Here is a 20,729-nt window from a genome sequence, read left to right on the forward strand (position 1 = left end):
CATTATACCTGAGTTCTTGGTTGATTGCTTGATACATCATCTATCTTCTACACTGCATGTAGCAATATACTTTATTCGTGTATGAGACAAATCAGTTCTATTATGCATCAATTTGGGGATGAAACACTTTGGTGATCTTGTCGTGTTTCCTTGAACCTCTGTTGTGAAAATTAAATAGAAAAATGCCTCTATTTAATGATAAAAATCTAAATTCTTTTGCAAAAACCTAAAACAATGGTATACTACTTGAAGTAGCATGATGTAGCCAAAAGCCCTATTCTTGTTTTTTTTGTATATATGTTGAATAATTTCCCATTAAAAAAATATTTTGACTAGGAGAAAATCCAAGGAACTCAAAGAAGTGTGGGTAGAGGAATAGTAGCATGGAGAAGCAAAGGACGATAGTGAAACAGTGAGAGGACTCAACACATTGGATGGAGAATCGTTTTCAAACTATAGGGATGATTATGGAGATGCAAATACCTCTAGTATTGCCACAGTCTACCAATCCCCACTACATCTATGGAATCTTCCACAACTCCTCCAACCCCTTCAAGTTTACCAAGCTTGTCAGATGATGAAAACAATAATATTGCCGAAGGATCATGATACTCCTCCTAAGTAGGCATTTGAAAAATTGCAACATATAGTACTTGGGAGGACAATATTGCTACAGAGTACAAGAGTTGTAGCATATAAGTTTTTTGAAATTCAACCCTTTACCCCCATTAAAGAAGCCTGAATAACAATACACAATGAATCCTAATAAGTTGGTGTCAAGCATTTCACGAAAACTAAAAACCCCTAGAAAAACTGTAGATAGGTTGGATTTTGTTAGCTTAGTTGTTTGAGTGACTGTTTGTATTGTTGTTTCGTAGTTGGATTTTCTGTGGTTGTCTAGCTTAGGAATTGTTTTTGTTGTTTTGTTTGATTTTTGAGTGTGGAAACTTATAGCTTTGGTTGAGATTGGAGTTTATTTGGTCAAGTTGTAGCCAGAGTTTGCCAGTAGCTGCCAAACATCACAGAATTGGTAAGTTTTCTTACTGAGACTCTTGCACATCATAGGGATTATAGGTTCACAAGCACTTCATGTTGCACTTGTCGGATACAATGCACTTGGGGGTCGTCTCCTAATTTTATCAGATACTTCCATGCCATGGGTTGGGTTGATGCATGTTTTGAACCATTGTTGAGCACTAGCATGGCATGAGGCCCATTGCAATACGCTACTAATGAGTAGAGATCATACAAAAACATGTTGAGAGAGAACCTTCAATGAGCACATACTCTTTCTTGCATGCACAGAAGTTGGGATCTTCATCACTAGATTAGGAATCTCTGGTTGAGTGGAAAAGGTGGTTGGGTGAGTTTGAGGGTCATGAAGGATGGTGCCAATTGTGAGATGGGTTTTTTTTTGTTGGCCAATATCTTGATGACCATTACTTTATTGAGTGACAGTGAGATTTTGGGTGGGAGGAGTAGAGTAAAATTATTGAGTGATGAGAAGCGAGGTTAAGGATTTAATCTAATCAAGGAATTTTGTTTGCATTTTGCATGACGCACGGGCACATGTAGATTGGGTAGGCACAATTTTTCAATGCATCCATTTTTTTCATGTGAAACATCGTATGTTCATTTGCATTACATAGATCCAAATTTGCATCTTTTCTCAAATCATCAATGGATAACCATGGAGTACATTTTCAATGGCATATTTCCATTAGGACACAATGCATAAACAAAACGAGGCACATATGGAAAATCTCAGTCTTTGAAGACTCAAGGGGGGAGTTAATTGAGCCCGGACTTTTGATCTTGGAGGAGACTTCTTTGATTTAAGTTGGAGATGGTTACATTGGTTACTATATATGAAGTTGAATTTTGTGATTTTCATGTGCAAGAGAAGACTTCTTATTGATGAAAAGCTATCGATAGCTTCGGGCAAGATGCTAACTTTTCAAAATTGGATTTCATAATTGATGCTTCAAGGAATGATGAAGAAGACAAACTTTGTAAGGAAGCAACATACAAATATTGGGGATCGAAGTATACAAATTATAATATACCAAAGGGAATCGGTGGTATTAAGTAGTATTTTTGTTTTGCATGGACCTTGGTTATAAAAAGGTTGACATTTCCACTTGACCAAGATGTTGCAATGGACCTTATAGTTGCGCAGTTTTGGTCTAGTGGAAGTGGCAGTTATGTTGAAATAAAGATGGAGTTCCATAGGATTATGCCATCCAGAGCTGAGGTTTCCATGGATGATGATGACTTTGCAACAAGAGTCAATGCTAAGTTTTTGCTTGGAGTGGAAATATTATCACTAACTGGTACACTAACTAAGGTCAGAATTTCATAACGACTTGTTAAAAGTAAATTACAAGCGGCCAGCATAAAATCAATAGCAACGAAGTGTGGCTAATCTAGTTTTTGAAGCAAGTTGCTTCAATGCAAAAAAAGGAAACATCTATCAACGTTGAGGAGCTAGAAGACTTTACCGAATGGGCAACGAGTGGCTGCGTGTTGCAGATATGGACATTTGGCAGGTCATTTAGTCACAATCTTGCAGCCTCTGAACTAAAACCGGCACACCAAAATGATCCTTGCGAACAGTCGTTATGCAATCATTACAGAGCATTTGAGAACAATGAAAACTAATGTGAGCAGATATGGAGAAAGCTGAATAGATCGATGAGGTGCATTTGGCGCCGATAAAATCCTTGTAGAGCTTTTAACCTTAAACTAGAAGCCTTTCCCAATGATCAAGCTTTAGCATTCTTAAAAAAACTTAAATGAATGAAAGGCAAGAAAACGTTTTCTAATGTAGAAGGCTTTTTCTAAAAAGCTTTACGCATGTAATGGGAAGAAGAATCTATATAAGGGGTGAGGAAAAAGTTCTTAGGGCCCTTACCCTTCCTTTGTAACTCAACTAGTATCTTGAGAGTGAAGAGTAAGAGGGTCACATGCAAGCAAAGAAGACTTGTCGTGACGGTTTTCAAGTTTGAAGATGCAAAGGTATTCAACATGTTGTGTATCAACTTTTTGCAAGGTATGGAAGTTATTTGTTATTGTTTTGATGTTCATATTCAATCCTCTACCCAAAGTGTATTCTTGATGATTTTTTGAGCTACACAAGGCATAGTTGTTTTGCTTGGGTTTGTGTGTTGTTTGAGTTGTGTTCATGAAACATTAAATTTGTTTTGTGTTTTGTGTTGTACGTCAACAAAGTTAAATACTTACTGGCACTCCTTAACGTCTTGTGAATTGATTTCTTGTTTGAGACTATTTTCTGATGGCTAGTTCATTTCCTGAGTTTTATTGAAAAAAAGGTGAGGATCCTCAGTGATTCCTCGAAAAATTGGAGCTTAGATGCATTATCCAGTGAATAAGTGACTCAAGCTTGAAACTCTAAATTCGGAAATTTCAGTTGTTGGATGAAGGTCCTAATTGGTTTGAGGATTATGAGAAAACTCACAGAATGAGAAATCCTCCTTTTCCTATGGAATATGAAGTGAGCAAGTAGACATTTCTTGACCATTTTAAGGAAACTGAAACTTCCCAAGATGTTTGGAGAAAAATAGAAATTTGTCAGAAAAAAGAAGACTAGACTATAGAAATTTTTCTTTAGAGTACAACAGACTTTGGGATCGTTGGAATGTATCTTTAGGCCCAAGAGAGAGAGTACCTAAAATGTTAAAAATAAAACATTTTGTTGAAAAATTGCAGGAAAATGTGAGAACAAAATTGGAAATTAAGAAACCGAATACTTTTGAGAAAGATGTAATGATTGCCATGGAAAAAAAGAGAAAATAAAAAAGGGAGAATTGTTTAGAACATCTAACACTGAAAACAGAGACTAGAATTGGCAAGGGGATGGATAAAAATTTCAGATTTTAACGAGACAAAATGCCCAATTAGCACGATCAATTGTCAGGTCAAATGTAAAATATGAGATTAGGAGCTTTGAGAGGAAGACCTCGGGGAAGAGAAAGTGGAGGACATGTAGGACAAACCAGTTAGGAAAACATAGGAAGTGGAAGGCGAGGAAATGGAGAAGATATTATCCAACATCAATGGTGATATGTTTTTACTGTTCAGAGTTGGAATTTGGGATCTGTTTTTGAAGCAAAAAAGTGGCTTGGGAGGTGTAAAATACCAATTTTTCATGCAAAATGAAATGGTTGTAGATCGATGAGTTGGAGTGTTTTTAAATAAAGTTTGATGCCAGGAACACAACACAAGTCTCAGCTCATCGATCGAAGTCTGTTTGACCTCCTATTTAACCCCACAAGGTTTGGCATTGTAAAGTAGCTATGTGATTTGGGAGCCGAAAAGTGCATGATGGAGGCTAGCTTGTTAGATTTTGATGCCATGGAGTCGTCTGACAAGTCGGATCTCGAATCCGAGCTCGTTTGCCCTACCAAAATGGAAAAAAACCACTTATGCCCAAGTGTGAACATGGGAGGATAAACCTTTTTTTTTTTGGGCTTTCAGCTTAATAGCTTATTTAAGAGTGAAAAGTCACAAACATGAATCGTGGGGGGGGGGGGGTGTGGGTTTTTTAGTGCCCCATTTTTGGATTGAAAAATGCTATTTAGTGGCTGTTGGCATCTAAGGGATGGAAAAAGGTAGGCAAACAAAGAGTTTCCATGCTCTCTAATCTTCAATTTGTTAAAAAAATGATGTATTCTATCAAGAGATTAGTTTTTAGTCTTTCTCTCTCCTTTCTCATCTTGTGTGTTTCCATGGTTGATTCTATGAGAGAAAGGGGTGGGCTGAGATGAGATATTTTGATCATGGGATGATGTTGGAGCATAAAGGAGCACAGATCAAGGTTGTAAGGATCATCAATCTCGGTTAGAAGAAAGGCATCAAAAGACATGTTTTTGCACCTTCACAATACTACTTGCTAATAAGAAAATTGTTCGAGTATTATAAATCATACACAATTGCATTGCATGCAAGACATGGTACTATCTTGGATGCACAACAATTGTTTTCATGAACGATGACCTACATTGAGGAGGTGAGGTACCCTAAGCTGTAGGGTTAGTGGTTTGTTTCCTTGGGGAATATTCAATGAGGACTATATATTATCTCCTGGATCGATTCATTAAAAGAGTGGAGAATGTGTCATACATGCTTTATGTGTTCACGATGCATCTTGGGGCCAATCCGCGAGGTGTCGGAGAGTTGTAGTGGGGCCACTGCAATCAGTTGAGGTGCACTCCCTTTGTTTGTGCTTACGTGGTGTATCACACCAATATATGTAGGGACTCCCTGATGCCAGGAGGCATATTCCACGGTGGATTCCGTAAAATTTTATTACCGGGGCTCATACATAAAGTGGATTCTTTGTGCAAAAAGTCGATGGGGACGCCTATCCTTTTCGGGCGTTTTGTTAATTTTATGTGTACATGGGTGATTCCATAGCAGGTGATTCCGCAAAATACATATTTAAATTAATAAATGTTTATGAGTTTAGAGTACGCACTCGTAATAAATTAAGGTTAGGATTGATTTCTAACCAATTTATTTATGTAGCTGAAGACCGCTAGGTATTCACTTTTGTTGGTTTAATTGTATTATTTTTCTAACAATTGTGAATGCTTCAGTTGATGTGTAGAGCAAGCAATGGTGGCTTTGGGAAGCATTGGAGGATAGCGTGTATTCAAATTATCATCAATTTTTGATGGGCGCGTATCTTAGGCATGGCACCTATATTTTGTCTCGCTTATTTATTAAGGTGCTTGATATTTATTTATTATTTTTGTATGCACATGGGCGTACGATTTAAATACTTGTATTGGACATTGTATTTGGGTACCGCCTGACTTCTTGGGCGCCCATTAGCTTTAATTCTTTATTGGAACAAAAGCAAACTCAAAAGCTAAAGCGTGCTATTTTGTAATTTGGGCTATTATTTGAGCTTGAAGAGGAATAATATATTAAATACATGCTTTGTGGAGCGCTCACACAAGGCATGGGGGGAGATTGCACCCAATTGGTCTCTTGTTCATGTCGTGCAAGCTTTCTTAATTGGTTTTTGTGTAAAAAGTAGAGTTCTTTTGTTCTTGGGGACCTTCTAATGCTCACTACGCGCGCATACGGCGACCGATCTGTGCACCACTCCCTTTGAGGGGTGTGAAAAAGGTTATTTGTTGGATTGCAATCCATACAAACACAAAGTTGTATATTACAGGTTAGGGTAGTACACCCCTTAAATGTTTGAGGCTATGCCAAGAAACTGAAGAAAGTATTTCAAAAGTTGCAAACCTATATATTTGTATTCTAGCTGTTGCTTAGTAGCAATACTTTTTGCACGGGCTAGAATTTAACATTCAAGTGCAGTTGAGCAGTGTTGCTCTCGCTGACATTGATATGGCTATTACACAAGTAGAGGAGGTAGAGTTGCGATTACAAGTGGCTTATACCTCTAGGGCAAACCGGAACATGAGTCTAGGTATTGGAAACAATCTAGCATTGACAAATGGAGGTCAAGGGATGCCCACAAGTACTTCCAATGGGAGAGGAAGCGTGATTTAGAATGTGCCCATGTTGCCAGCTCCTCCCACTGTGACCATGCCTATGGCTAGTCAGATGGCTCCACCGAATGTTGGAGGCCAAACAATAAATCCTAATGTTGTTCTAGGAAATCAACAACCTATTCCCAATCAAATGATTAAATCAATGGAAAGATAGGTAGACTATCGTGGCTATGAGTCAAGTGCCTCGAATGTCCTTGGCGACGTTAAGGATATGATGAAGCACTATACTGACATGATCGATGAACAATATAGGGAAATATATGTTGATGTTAATTTCCTTAAGAAGTGGTAGAATTTGATAAGGAGTAGATGCCGTGAAGAGAGTGCCCCCTCAAGATTTAGCTGTAAGTGGGGTGGCGGCTAACATTTCCCGGGGAATTTTGCAAATGTTAAATATGACATATGTGGCAAGTCTTGCCACTTAGCTAGCATTTGTTGGAGTAAGATTAGCTCTCTCCAATAAGGAAGTAAATAGCCAGGTCTAGTTAACCATCGAGTGCAAGAGAATCATCTTCAGCAAGATGAGGGACCGAAGCAAATATTGCAAAGAGAGAAAGCTATTGTAGACGAGCTGCCTAGTGGAAGTTGAATTAGCCTTATTGAAGCCGTTTGTGTTAATAGTACTGAAGCTTCTTATATGTGGGTCATCATGAGAGGTCAAAAGGATAAAGATGTTGACAAAGACAAGGTAAAACCTATTGAGAAAAATCCTAAGCAAGATGATAAGGGGACACAAGTCCTTAATCCCAACATGGAAGGCATGTTAGAAGATGGGCATAGAAACCCACTACAAGCAAGGGAGTATAAGGGCAGATGAGTGTGAATAGCCCTGGGGGCAGGGGAAAACCTAACCCTAGCTGGCAAAGGGCTATATAAATAGCCTATGGGTCACTATCATTTGTAAGAGAGTGTACCCAAGTTGTACTCTTAGCAACTTAGTAAGCAAGATTTCATTCTTGTACTTTGAGCTCTTCTCTCCCTCTTGTGCACACATCCTACTGCTGCAAACTCTGATTCTCAACATGGTATCAGAGCCATCTCTGATCTCCTCAGCTTCCCTCAGCATCAGTCATCACTAAGTGCACATGAGCTATCATTTTCTTCATCCTATCCTTCTTTCCTCCATAGCTGCCTGCAACCTACCTCCATTGGAGGACTTGGGGAGGACAAAGGAGGCCATATCAGCTCCTATGTTCTTCTAGAAACTTCTTCCCTAACTCAGGGCGAATCAGCCTGGAGTGATAAACCCCGGGATTGGTGGACGTCGAGAGCAACATTGGGTGGATTCCAAAAAACGGCGTAGTTTGGACAAGCGCATATCTCGGGCTGAAAGGCGGGCTGTAGAAGGCCCAATCCCACCCATCACCATAGGGCTTTGATAGCCTCCTAAGTGGGCTATCCTCAGCTAAGAGGGCTCTGAGAAATTCTTCTTCTACTGGCTGCTACAAGCCAAACCATAGCTGTGTTTTTTTGGGCAGCCATAGCCAACAAGCTCCAAGCTTGACATTTTGGCATTTTTACAATTTGAGCTTCATTTACAGTGATTCTAATCACTGAAGCAATGTCTCTGAATCCTATTCCAGAGTCTAAAGCTCTTGGGCATGCTCAATGGACATCACCAAGCATCGGGAAGCCGACTTCCATTCGGGTTCCATTCAAGCACTTCACTAAGCTTGACAATAGTGTTCTTTTAACACTAATCATAAATCATCAGGTTAATAGCTTGCTGGGCATTCACTAAAACCCAGTGAGTTTTTTATTCCTCTTCATATATTGTTGTAAGGGTATGTGTAAAATGAACACATAGACCATTATGCACAAGAAGTGTATTGCATACCGTAAGTGACATTGTCTCAAGTACATTGGTCAGCGAAATCAATAGCATGAGTGTCATCATACTCTCCTCGGAATCATCAGCAACAAGCATTGAGATCATAGACAAACCGTGTCCAACACAAGCTTCATCCACTAAGTCGTACCACGAGGAGGAGCCTGAAGTCCAGTCTAGGTTTACTTCATTAAAACCTAAAAAGACTATTAAACCACGGAAGAAGCTTGCACATAAGAAAGGACCACCAAAGTCATACTTTGAAATATTACACTTATATGATTTTCAGCCTTTCTCTTCATTGCAACTTTGACTTCACTTTGTCTAATTTGCTTCCGCATTCAGTGAAAGGTTGTAAGGGACTAGACACTGCTCTTGTCCTAACAAGTGGTAAGACCTTCCCAATGACCATAACATATGCTGATGTCCGTCCTCAAATTCGAAAGTTTGATGGTAAGGATTTCCATCCATGGCAGGTACTTATAGAATACAAAATGATGGAGAGAGGGTATTGGCCTCTTATTCAAGGTAGTAGAGTTGTAAAAACGTGCTCAAGCAATCATAATGCTACACTTAGATGAATCCCTGATTCATCATGTTGATCAACTAAACACTGCTAAAGAAAAATGGGATGAGCTTGAAAAGCTCTATGGAGCCACTGGCAAGAATACTAAAATCTTCCTTAAAATTGAATTCTTTAGCTTGGAATATTGTTCAGGAGAAGATTTGGGAAAATTCATTTCTCATATGAAGGGACTCATGGCACAGCTTGCTTCTGTACAAGCTCCAATACTTGAAGAAGATGCTGTTGCTATTCTCTTAAAAGCTGTAAAACAGGTGTTTCCTACTCTTGTAACCACTCTCACCAATACTCCAGATCCTACTTTGGCACGTACCATTCAATCCTGTTTGGATGAAGAAAAGAGGAACCACGAAACTTCAAATTCTCGTGAACAAGTATTGGTTCATACAGTTCTCACTAAATGCTCTTTCTGTAAGAAAAAAGGACATCTTGTAAACAACTGCTGGAAGAAGTATCCCGAGAAGATGAAATGTAACAAATGTAAGAAGACATGGCATACAACAAGTAAATGCACCAACACTCCTGAAATACCCAAAGAATTGGTGGCCAACTATGTCTCCAATTCATCTAAAGATCGACTGTTTTGACTATTTAAATCATCTACCTAAAACAACCTTGTAAACCTGATTTATAAAGGCATCCCAAAAAGGGGGGGATCTTTTACATGCCTTGTAATCCAATGCCACCCTGGCATTGAGGGGGGGTGTTAGAAGATGGGCATAGAAACCCGCTGTAAGCAAGAGAGTATAAGGGCAGATGAGTGTGAATAGCCCTAGGGGCAGGGGAAACCCTAACCCTAGCTGGCAAAGGGCTATATAAGCAGCCTATGGGTCACTATCATTTGTGAGATAGTGTACCCAAGTTGTACTCTAAGCGACTTAGTAAGCAAGATTTCATTCTTGTACTTTGAGCTCTTCTCTCCCTCTTGTGCACACATCCTACTGCTGCAAACTCTGATTCTCAACAAGGCACACCTCTAAAAGCCGTCAATAGTAAAGCTAACACTAAGAAGGATAAGGAATTGCTAAAGAAGAAGGCAAAAGCCAAGAAAGAGGCACCAAAGCTGTTTCAAAGACTAAAGGAGAGAACGGTTTGGCAGAAAAAGAGAGTTGTTGCCAACTATCATGAATTTGATTTAGTGAATTCTCTTTGCAAAGTTATTCGAGACGTAAATCTCTTGTAGTTAATTAAGTTGTCTTCAAGATTGCATAAATGTTTTAAGAATATTTTGCGCACTGGATATATCATGGAGTCCTTGGGAATAGTATGGGTAGGAGATGATTGGTTTGAGCATGTTGAAAAGCATTGTCCAAGGGTAGGAGTATATTTGATGGCATATTAGTGTGACATGCTATTGTGGACACGGGATCCTCCAGCAACATTATGAGTTTAGAATTGATGGAGAGGCTAGGTCTATAAATAAAAAAAGATGCCTCCACGGTTCTCTGAATGGCTGATAATAGTTTAAGAAAACATGAAGGGTGCATTACTAAAGTCCATGTGACTGTTGCCAATGTAGAATGCATTCTGGACTTTAGGGTCATTAGGTTTGTGGGGTAGCCTAACTATCAAGTATTGCTAGGTAGGCCATGGATCTTACAAGTAGACTATCACATTGATATACCCACTAGTCGATTGATCTTTGGTAGAGGTGCTAGATATGTAGTAGTAGATGCCTACCTTGAATCTCCTCAAAGTGAGAGAATTTTTTATCCTTGTCAGAGTTAGATACATTAGATGCTCCATATCTACTAGTGAGATGTCCACAAGTGACAAATCCAATGAGAGGTCCACTATAGAGGATATCTCTCAAGTGACTTTGAATGAGCCAATAGAGGCTCAAGAGAGGATACGAGATGCAAATGTAATTGAGTTGGACCTAGGTACACTGAGTGATTCACGCCCAATTAAATTAGGGTCCATGCTCAGTTTGGAACAAAAGAAGGACTATGTATCCTTGATTCAGGAGTTTTGTGATATCTTTGCTTGGAGTTATGATAAGCTGAGAGTTATTCATCCTAGCATGGCTATTCATACCATTCCCCTAAAGGAAGGTAGACACCTTGTGTGACAAAAATTAAGGTGTATGCCTTTCGAACTAAGGAACAGGCTATTCAAGGAGTTGACAAAAGTATGAAAAACTGGCTTGATATTTCTGGTACAACACATAGAGTGGTGTTCCCCAGTTGTTATCATGAAGAATAAGAATAATCAGATTTGGCTTTGCATGGATTTTAGAGAGCTTAATAAGCAGATAGTTAAGGATTACTATCCGTTGCCATTTATTGATCAGATTTTAAATCAATTAGCGGGTGGGAAAATCTATTCGTTTATGAATTGCTTTGTTGGATATAACCAAATGGCTATTTTGGAGGAAGATAAGCTGAAAACAACCTTTATCACTATCTTGGTACCTTTACATATATTGTGATAGCCTTTTGGTTATGCAATGCGCCTAGTTCTTGGCAATGTACAACTGATAAGACTTTTCTTGATATCTCCCTAGAGGATTTAAAAGTTTTCATTGATGATCTGGGAGAAACCACCACAATGAAAAGACAATTGATTATTTTAAGGAAATGTTTTGAGTGTTGTAGACAGTTCTACATTGCTCTTAATCCACGAAAGTGCATCTTTGGAGTGCCCTACGGGTTGTACTAGGCCATGTGGTTAGCTCAGTTGGTATCATGAACTGACCGTGAAAAGATAAAGGTTATAGTCGCTATGAGCTTGCCATGCACTCCAAAAGAGGTGCACAACTTTCTATCATCAATGGGATATTATCAGAGATTTATCAATACATTGGCAGAAAGAATGTTGCCCTTGATGAACTTGTTATCTTTAATTACTTGTTTAATTGAAGTGAAGCTTGTCAAGTATCCTTTGAAGATGTGAAGCAAGAACTAGCGAAAGCGCCAATCATAAAAGCACCCAGAAGAGGTGAGTTATTTTATATATTTTTAGTAGCAATAATGCATAGTATCAGTTGTTGTTTAGTCCAAATTTGGGAAGAGAAGTGGTATCATCTGATAGCCTTTGTTAGTCATAAATTGGGGATATTTGAAGTCAACTATACTTGGAGAAATTGTATCTTGAAATGGTTTTTGCGACAAAGAAATTTTGGTACTACATTCTCTATGAGAAGGTGGTATTTTTCATGAAGGTAGAGGGACTTGGATTGTTGATGAACAAGTTGCAGTTGCTAGACCATTTAGCAAAGTGGTTAATCACTTTGCAGGAGTTTGATTATGAGATTAGGAGTAAGCCACTGAAGCTGCAGGGCATTGTGGAATGTCTTGTGGATTTCGAGGAGCCAAAGGGAATTCTGGCTGAAGGCAACAACATTGAAGGTTTATTTAAAATCAATATAGCTTCCGTCCCTTCTTGGTATATAGCTATAACACATTATCTATCTATAGGGGGATTTGGGACTGCTCTATCAAAGTCTAAGAAGAGAAATATTAAATAGCAAGCACTATACTTTTTGATTATAGCAGGTGTCTTATATCAGAAAGGTGTGGATGAGATTTATCATCGATGTGTAGTACCTGATGAGGTACCATTTATTCTTGAGGAATGTTATGATTCAGCATGTGGGGGACATTTTATTGGATGGCTTACGGCCCAGAAGGCTCTCCGTGTTGGATATTGGTGACCATCGATCTTCCAAGATACTTTTAGTTATGTTAAGGTGCTGTGATGTCTGCCAAAGACACGATGCTAGGGAGAATCGTAAGCGGGCCCTAAACCCTATTTTAGTTACGTTACCCTTCAAAAAACGGGGTATCGATTTTGTTGGACCAATATACCCTTCATTGACTATGCGGAAGCATTATATTATTGTAGCAACGAACGGACTACTTTACAAAGTTGTATGAAGCTCGAGCAACGATAAGGATAATGCTAAGGAGATGGCCAGTTTTATTATGGAGCAGATTGTTTTTTGTTTTGATCAACCTAAGGAGATAGTGTCTGATCGAGGGACACACTTCTTGAATAAGGTTATCATAGCCTTGACAGAAGCTCTAAATATTAAACACAATAAAACTACCCCATATAATCTGCAAGCAAATGGTTAAGTTGAGAGTACGAATAAATAGCTTGTAGGGACCTTATCCAAGGTAGTACCTGAAAGTAAGTGAGATTGGGATAAGAAATTGTATGTGGCAGTTTGGGCTTACAATACGATATTCAAGAGAGCTACATGTCACACCCCGTTCAAGTTGGTATATGGGGAAGAGTGTATCTTGCCATTGGAAATATAGTTGCCCATTGTGTGATTTTCTCTTAATCATTCATTAGGAGAGACAAAAACATTGTAGGAAAGATTTATTTCTCTTGAGCATCTTGATGAAATTTGATTGTAGGCTTTATTAAATCAAGAGGTAGGGAAGAAGAGAATGAAAGCACTTCATGACCTTCAGGCTAAGAAATATAAATTTATGAGGGGTTAGCTTGATACTATACTACAATGCTCATCATGAGCTATTCCCTGATAAACTAGAACCCAAATGGGATGGACCATATAAAATTGTACATATAGGAAAGAATGGCTCTACAACCCTTTTAGCAGACTTACAGGGGATAGAGTTTAAAAATAAAGTTAACTTTAGTAAGCTGAAGCCTTACTATGTGTAAGGGCTAACGTTGGACTGGTAATTGTGTAGGTCCTTCATGATTCAACTTTAACTTGCAGTAGGTACCAAGACAATTGGATGGGAAGAATCATTCCTTATCTTGAGCATCCATATTTAGAGCAACGTTACCACACCAAGGTTTAGTGATCTGGTGGAGTAAAGGTTATCAGGTTATTAAGTGGCAAGACAGATCTTTCTCACGTGGGATATTAAGGTCTACTGCCATCACTGTCACAGGATTCTTATGAGTATTTCTATCAAGTTCAACAAGGAAGGAGGGATTGTGCATGTTATACATCCTCTCTCTTGGCTCAACTTTGATTATCATAAGTCTGAGTGAGATAATCAGCTTGGTATGGCCTATTATTGAAGACTGGGTCTATACATTGTATTTTGATGAAGCTTCTAGAGGGCCCACTAAACATGCAAGTATTTGTGTGGTCATAAAAGATCCTTGACATAGGGTTGTTATGAAAATGGGAGTATATTTAGGATACTCTTTCACTAATAATATTGCAGAATATAAGGCCTTGATTATGGGGCTGGATGTAGCTCGATGTGGTGGTATCCGCCGCGATTATTGGTGAAAGGTGACTCCCAATTAATGAACAACCAGCTGAATGGGACCTATAGTGTGCAAGATCCCATCCTTCGGATGTACCATCATGTAACCTTGGATATATTGCATAAGTAGCTATGTGATCCAAGAGCTGAAAAGTGTGTGACAGGGAGGCCATTTTGATAGATTTCGATGCCACGAAGCTGCCTAGGCAAGTTGGATCTTGAATCCGAGTTCGTTTACCTCCCCAAAATGCAAAAAACCACTTATGGCCAAGTGTGAACATGAGAGAATGAACCAATTTTTTTGAATTTTAAGCTTAATAGCATGTTTAAGAGTGAAAAGTCACAAACATGAATGTTGGGGGGAGGGGAGTGCCAAAATTTTTAGTGCCCCATTTTTAGATAAAAAATGCTATTTGATGGTTGTTGGCATCAAGGGGATGGAAGAAGGTAGCAAGAAAAAGATTTTCCATGCTCTCCAATGCTTCAATCCATTCAGAAAATGATGCATTCTATCAAGAGATCAAATTTTAGTCTCTTTCTCTCTTCTCTTGCTGTGTGTTTCCATGGTTGATTCTATGAGAGAAGGGGGTAGCCTCCTCAGATGAGAGATTTTGATCCTTGGATGATGTTGGAGTGTAAAGGAGAGCAGACTAAGGTTGGAAGGATTGTCAGTGGCTATTGGGAAGCATCAGTGGGCTTTCAATAATGAGATATGTATGTCATAAAGCATGATTTCATGAGTAAGTCACATATTTTATGATTTTATGATAAATTTGGGTTGGTAATGGTTGCATTTGGTTGCCAATGCTAATATCTATCAGAAATGTTAAAGGAATCAAGAAAAATTAGTCATCTAATAATTTCTTTGTAAATACAGAAAACCCGCAATGTTGCAGTTGTAAGGAAAATCATGCGATTTTGGGGTTTAGTTGTGCATTTAGTGTTCATATTGGATGGAATATGATAAAAAAATAATTCATAGTAAGGTCAATAAGTCTAAATCAATAAATCATAAAATATGAATATTAGCAAAAAAAGAAAAAATTAGGGTTTCTGTATCCAAAACATAAGAAAAAAATAAGATTTGTGTTTGTGAATGTATGGTAAGGTTGAGGCATGAGGTTTAGCCTTAGTTCAGCCCTAACTCTATGCTAAAGTGGGTTTTCATTGCTTTTATGAAGGGGAAATACATAAAAATCGCTCTCTAAATCTACCACTGAATGCACAATCTTAAACAATAGGGAGAAGGGGGATGTTAACTGCTTAAAATACCATGAATTCTTATGTTTTTATGATGCATGGTATATAGGATACGTGTGGTTTAAAATTAAGAGGGTCCAACAATATGAGAATTCTTGGTGCTGGCCCTAAGCAATGCATCAATCTCGGTTAGAAGAAAGGCACGAAAAGACATGTTTTTGCACCTTCACAATGCTGATTGCCAACAAGAAAATTGTTGGAGCACTATAAAGCATACACAATTGCATTGCACGCAAAACATAGTATTATCTTAGATGCACAACAATTGTTTTCATGAATGATGACCTATGTTGAGGAGGCGAGGCACCCTAAGCTATAGGGTTAGTGGTTTGTTTCTTTGGGGAATATTCAGTGAGGACTATCTATTATCTCCTAGATTGATTCATTAAAAGATGTGTCATACGTGCTTTATGTGTTCACGGCACATCTTGGGGCCAATCCTCGAGGTGTAGGAGAGTCGTAGTGGGGCCACAACAATCAACCATGGGGTGCTCTCTTTGTTTGTTGCTATGTGGTGTATCACACTGATATGTGTAGGGACTTCCTCTAAGGAGTGTGGGAAAGGTTATTCATTGGATTACAATCCATACAAATGCAAAGTTCTACATTAAATGTTAGGGTAGTATACTCCTTAGAGCTCCTAGCCGCCGCGAGGCCATGTGGTGTGGTTTGGGTGTGTAGTAGAGGCCCAACTAGTACCTTAGAGCTAGTGTCAGGCTTGTTTTACGTCCCCACACCTATGGAGAGTTAGGTCATGTGACCACAAATTTTCCTTAGCTGTCTAGAGCAAGACGGGATATGTATCCTTTACCTCAAAACTTGCCCAATAGACAAAATGATTTTGGGATAGAAATACAAAATGATTCTACATCGCAAGTTCCTAGATTGACTAAAGAGGAGAAGAAAAAAGTGCTATTAATTGTATTTTCCTACAAAATAGAACGAGGAAAAGAAAACTATTGATGTAATGGCTGCAATAAAAAGAAGGAGAGATGCTGAGAGAGATGAACTTGAAACTAGTAAGCCTGGTGAGGAGAGAAGAGAGAAGAAAATAAATCAAGAGTGCCTAGGAAACATTATCATGCCATTGATATTCCATTGGGGGAAGGAGAGAGTGATTATGACCTTAAAAGAGATATGATGGGCAAAAAAGCTGATATATCTTTTACCCAGTTGATGGAGTTGTGCCCTAAGATGAGAGGATAGTGGAAGAAATTAGTGAATCCGAAGTACAAGGAAAAAAAGAAAGGAATAGTGAGAGTTTTGAGTGTAGAAGAATTGCTTGATATTTATCCTATTGTGAATGCTTGGTATAAAAATTGGAACATAGATGAAGCATATATTGATGGAGGAGCACAAATAAGTGTGATTACCTAGGCTTGGGTAGAGTAGTTTGGACTTCAAATTATTGAAGGATCTAAGTTTTGAATCAAGCTTGCTAATCATTATAAAGTGAGATGCTTACATATCATTCAAATTTTGGAAGTGAAAGTTTATAGTGTGTCGATGAAAATTGATTGTCATGTTATGCCAACAGGGTTGGGAGATTTTCTGCTTATACTGTGTAGACCTTGGCTTAGGAAAGCAAGAGCAATACAAGATTGGGGAAAAGGAATTATAACAATTTATGATTGAAGAGGAGTAGCAAAGAAGTTTAATATGTCGTCGAGAAAGGAACTAGTGAATGAGGATATCGGTGAAGAAGATGAAGATGACGAAGAGAGTGGTATTTTTATGAGGAAGATGATAGTGAGATGAGAGTTCAGAAAGTGATTCTGATTGGGAGGTATCATGTATTGCAGTTGAGCTAGTTAATGTTGAGAAAGATGGGGAGAGACAAGAGAGTCAATAATTTCTTAATGAAAGAAGTGAGTGTTTGAGAGAAGAAAAGAAAATTGAGGAGGATTTTTTGAGTTTTCTAAAAGACCATGAGGGGGGAGGGCTTAGAAATTGTAAAATTCCAAGATAAAGTTGATGGTTCAGAATTGTTGCCTAATAAGGTTGCTGAGATTTGTAGTGAGTTTCTAGACGTGGGTGTCAATCAAGAGAGTTTTGAGGTTATGGGTTCTTATTCATGTTGTGATTTTGATGGTATTGGTGTTGTTGACTCTGATGAGTCTTGTGAGCTTTTTGATAATGGGTTGAGTAGCCTTGGAGAGGATTTTGTTTGTGGTGTTGATAATGTTGTTTTGAGTAGACCCGATCTTATGCTTCTTGATAGTTGTATGGATGACTGTATGGTTGATTTAGGAAACAATGAAGAAGAAAAAACTTTATCTGAAAGTCTTATGGTTTCTTTGAGTTCTCGTAAAGGTTTTGATGATGTTTGTGATGACTTTGATTGGGGTTTTGAGGACCTTAAGAGTGACATTGATGAGGATGTGAAAATAAATTTGAGTAAGGCTACGAAAAGGATTGAAAAATTGAGGGAAGAGAGATCTAAAACTCAGGACGAAGAATGTGAAAGAGATTGTGAGGTTGCAGTTGAAGAGGATTGGATAAATGGGTGTTTGGATGAAGAATATGACCCTAATGTGTTGCGTGATATAGTTGAATTTTTTGCAAGATTTTGCCCGAGTTCCTTTGTGAAAATGCTATGAAAAGGGTTGACTATTGTGTTTGTGGAGTTGAAGAGTTAGAGTGTTGTTGTTTTGAAGAGATGAGTAGATTGGATGGGTGTTTTGGAGAGAATTCATATTTTAATGAGTTTTGGCAGGAGATGTCTCAGTTTAATGTGGAAGATGGTGTATTTGGATGTTTTGCAGTGATGGAAAATATTTTTCTAAAACTTTCTAAGGATTTTCTTGATGCATATGGAAATAAAGAAAGGGTTGAAACCTTGTTCGAAAACCCTAGAATTGTCATGTTTTTCCTTTGGGAAGATGGGAGGGGTATGTGGATTGTTGTGGATGATGAGATGTTTTGTATTGATAGTGTGGGATTTTTTGAGATTTTTGGATTTGAAGATTTTATGGATTCTAATGTGAAATTTGTGGATGACTTTTGTGTGTTCATTGAAGAGTTTTTCGAGAATAATGTGCCATTGATTTTTTTAAATTTCGAGTATGAAAATTTTAGGGATGGAGTGTTGGATTTGATTTTTTATTAGCTCATAAATGTTGCATTGTTTTATGAAAGCAACTGTTGCATTTAAATGTTTACAGATTAGAGGGCTTAGTAGTTGAAGAGTCAAGGGGGGAGTTAATTGAGCCCAAAATTTTGATCTTGGAGGAGACTTCTTTTATTTAAGTTGGAGATGGTTATATTGGTTACTATACATGAAGTTGAATTTTGTGATTTTAATGTGCAAGAGAAGACTTCCTAATAACGAAATGCTATCAATAGCTTTGAGAAAGATGCTAACTCTTCAGAATTGGGTTTCATAATTGATGCTTTTAGGCATGATGAAGGAGAGAAGCTTTGTAAGGAAGCAACATACAAATATTGGGGATCAAAGCATACAAATTATAATATACCAAAGACAGTCAGTGGTATTAAGTAGAATTTTTGTTTTGTCTAGAGGACCATTATTAAAAAAAGGTTCACATTTCCAGTTGATGGAGATGTTGTATTGGAGCTTACAATTGCCCAATTTTGGTCTAGTGGAAGTGGCAGTTATGTTCAAGCTTGTGCTAAAATAGAGATGGAGTTCCATAGGATTATGCCATCCAAAAGTGAGGTTTCCATGGATGATGACGGCTTTGCAACAAGATTCAATGTCAAGTTTTTTCTTGGAGTGGAAATATTATCACTAAGTGCTACACTAATTAAGGTCAGAAATTCCTAATGGCTTGTTAAAGGTAAATTAAAGGTGGCTAGCATAAAATCAATGGCAACAATGCTATGTGAATGGCCACATCAAATTTGCATTGGAACTAAAACCGGCACACAAAAATAAAGTCTATAGAAGAGAGAATAACATTTTAGGTTTTTGTAATTGGAGCTTATGACCCTTGCAAACAGTCATTATGCAATCATTAGAGAGCACGAAGGAACTATGTATCTGAGTATGAAAAGCATTGAAGAGCCAATACACTCATGTCATGAACTAAATATTACTTGTGAATTTGAGAACAAAGAAAACTTATGAGTAGATATGGAGAAAGCTGAATAGAATGATGACATGCAGTTGGCGGCAATAAAAAGCTTGTAAAGCTTTTAACCTTAAAGTTGAAGCTTTTCACAACGATAAAGCTTTAAGATTCCAAAAAAAAAAACTTAAATGAATGAAAATCAAGAAAATGTTTTGTAACGTAGAAGGATTTTTCTAAAAAGCTTTACGTATGTAATGGGAAGACGAATCTATGTAAGGTGAGAGGAAGAAGTTCTTAGGGCCCTCATCCCTCCTTTGTAACTCAATTGTATCTTGCGAGCGAAGAGTAAGAGGGTCACACGCAAGCAAAGAAGACTTGTCGTGATAGTTTTCAAGTTTGAAGATGCAGAGGTATTCAACATGTCCTATATCAACTTTTTGCAAGGTATAGAAGTTATTCATTATTGTTTTGATGTTCGTATTCGATGCTCTACCTGAAGTGTATTCTTGATGATTTTCAGAGCTATAAGAGGTATAGTTGTTTTGCTTGGGTTCGTGTGTTGTTCATGTTGTGTTCATGAAACATTAAAATTGTTTTGCATTTTGTCTTGTACATCAACAAAGTCACAATTACTTACTGACACTCCTTAACGTCTCATTATCAGGTTGTGAGAGAGGCTTGTCTTTGATCACCACTCGCTTAACACTAGTCAACCCTAAGGTAAGAGCCTCCAAATTCTCTGGCAGGAAGGGAGAAGACATGGATTACCATGTGGCTTAATTTGAGATGAGATGGATTGCAAGTTACTTTAATACCATGTATAGGATCAAGTTAAGAAGTAGTAGTTTGCAATAACTTTTAAAGGAAATGCCATGGATTGGTATAATACTTATGAAGCTACTCACTTTACTACATATACTGCACTTGTAGATGCTTTTCTTAGTATATTTAGGAAGCATAAAACTATTACAGATGTTTTGAAGAAGTCGAAAATCAAACATAGATCAATGTAGAAAAACCATCTTTAGATATCCAAAGCTCCTACTTTGTAAAATGGCTAGATGAAACCAAATGCTATAATTAATGTGTTGGCAAAGGCTATGTAGAGGGTGGAGAAGAGGCTTGGCAAAAGCAAGTCCAAGAAGAAGACAAGTAAGGACACATTCGACTTTGATTCGAATGATTCAAATTTAGAAGATAGTAGTGATGATGAGGATATCTCATCAAGTTTAGACTCAGATATACGGAGTTAAGTGATTTGGAGGATGAGAG

The sequence above is a fragment of the Lygodium microphyllum genome, chromosome 20 (genome assembly GCF_053477565.2).
Source record: "Lygodium microphyllum isolate KBCC chromosome 20, Lygodium_microphyllum_v1.1.10, whole genome shotgun sequence".
NCBI lineage: Eukaryota > Viridiplantae > Streptophyta > Polypodiopsida > Schizaeales > Lygodiaceae > Lygodium > Lygodium microphyllum.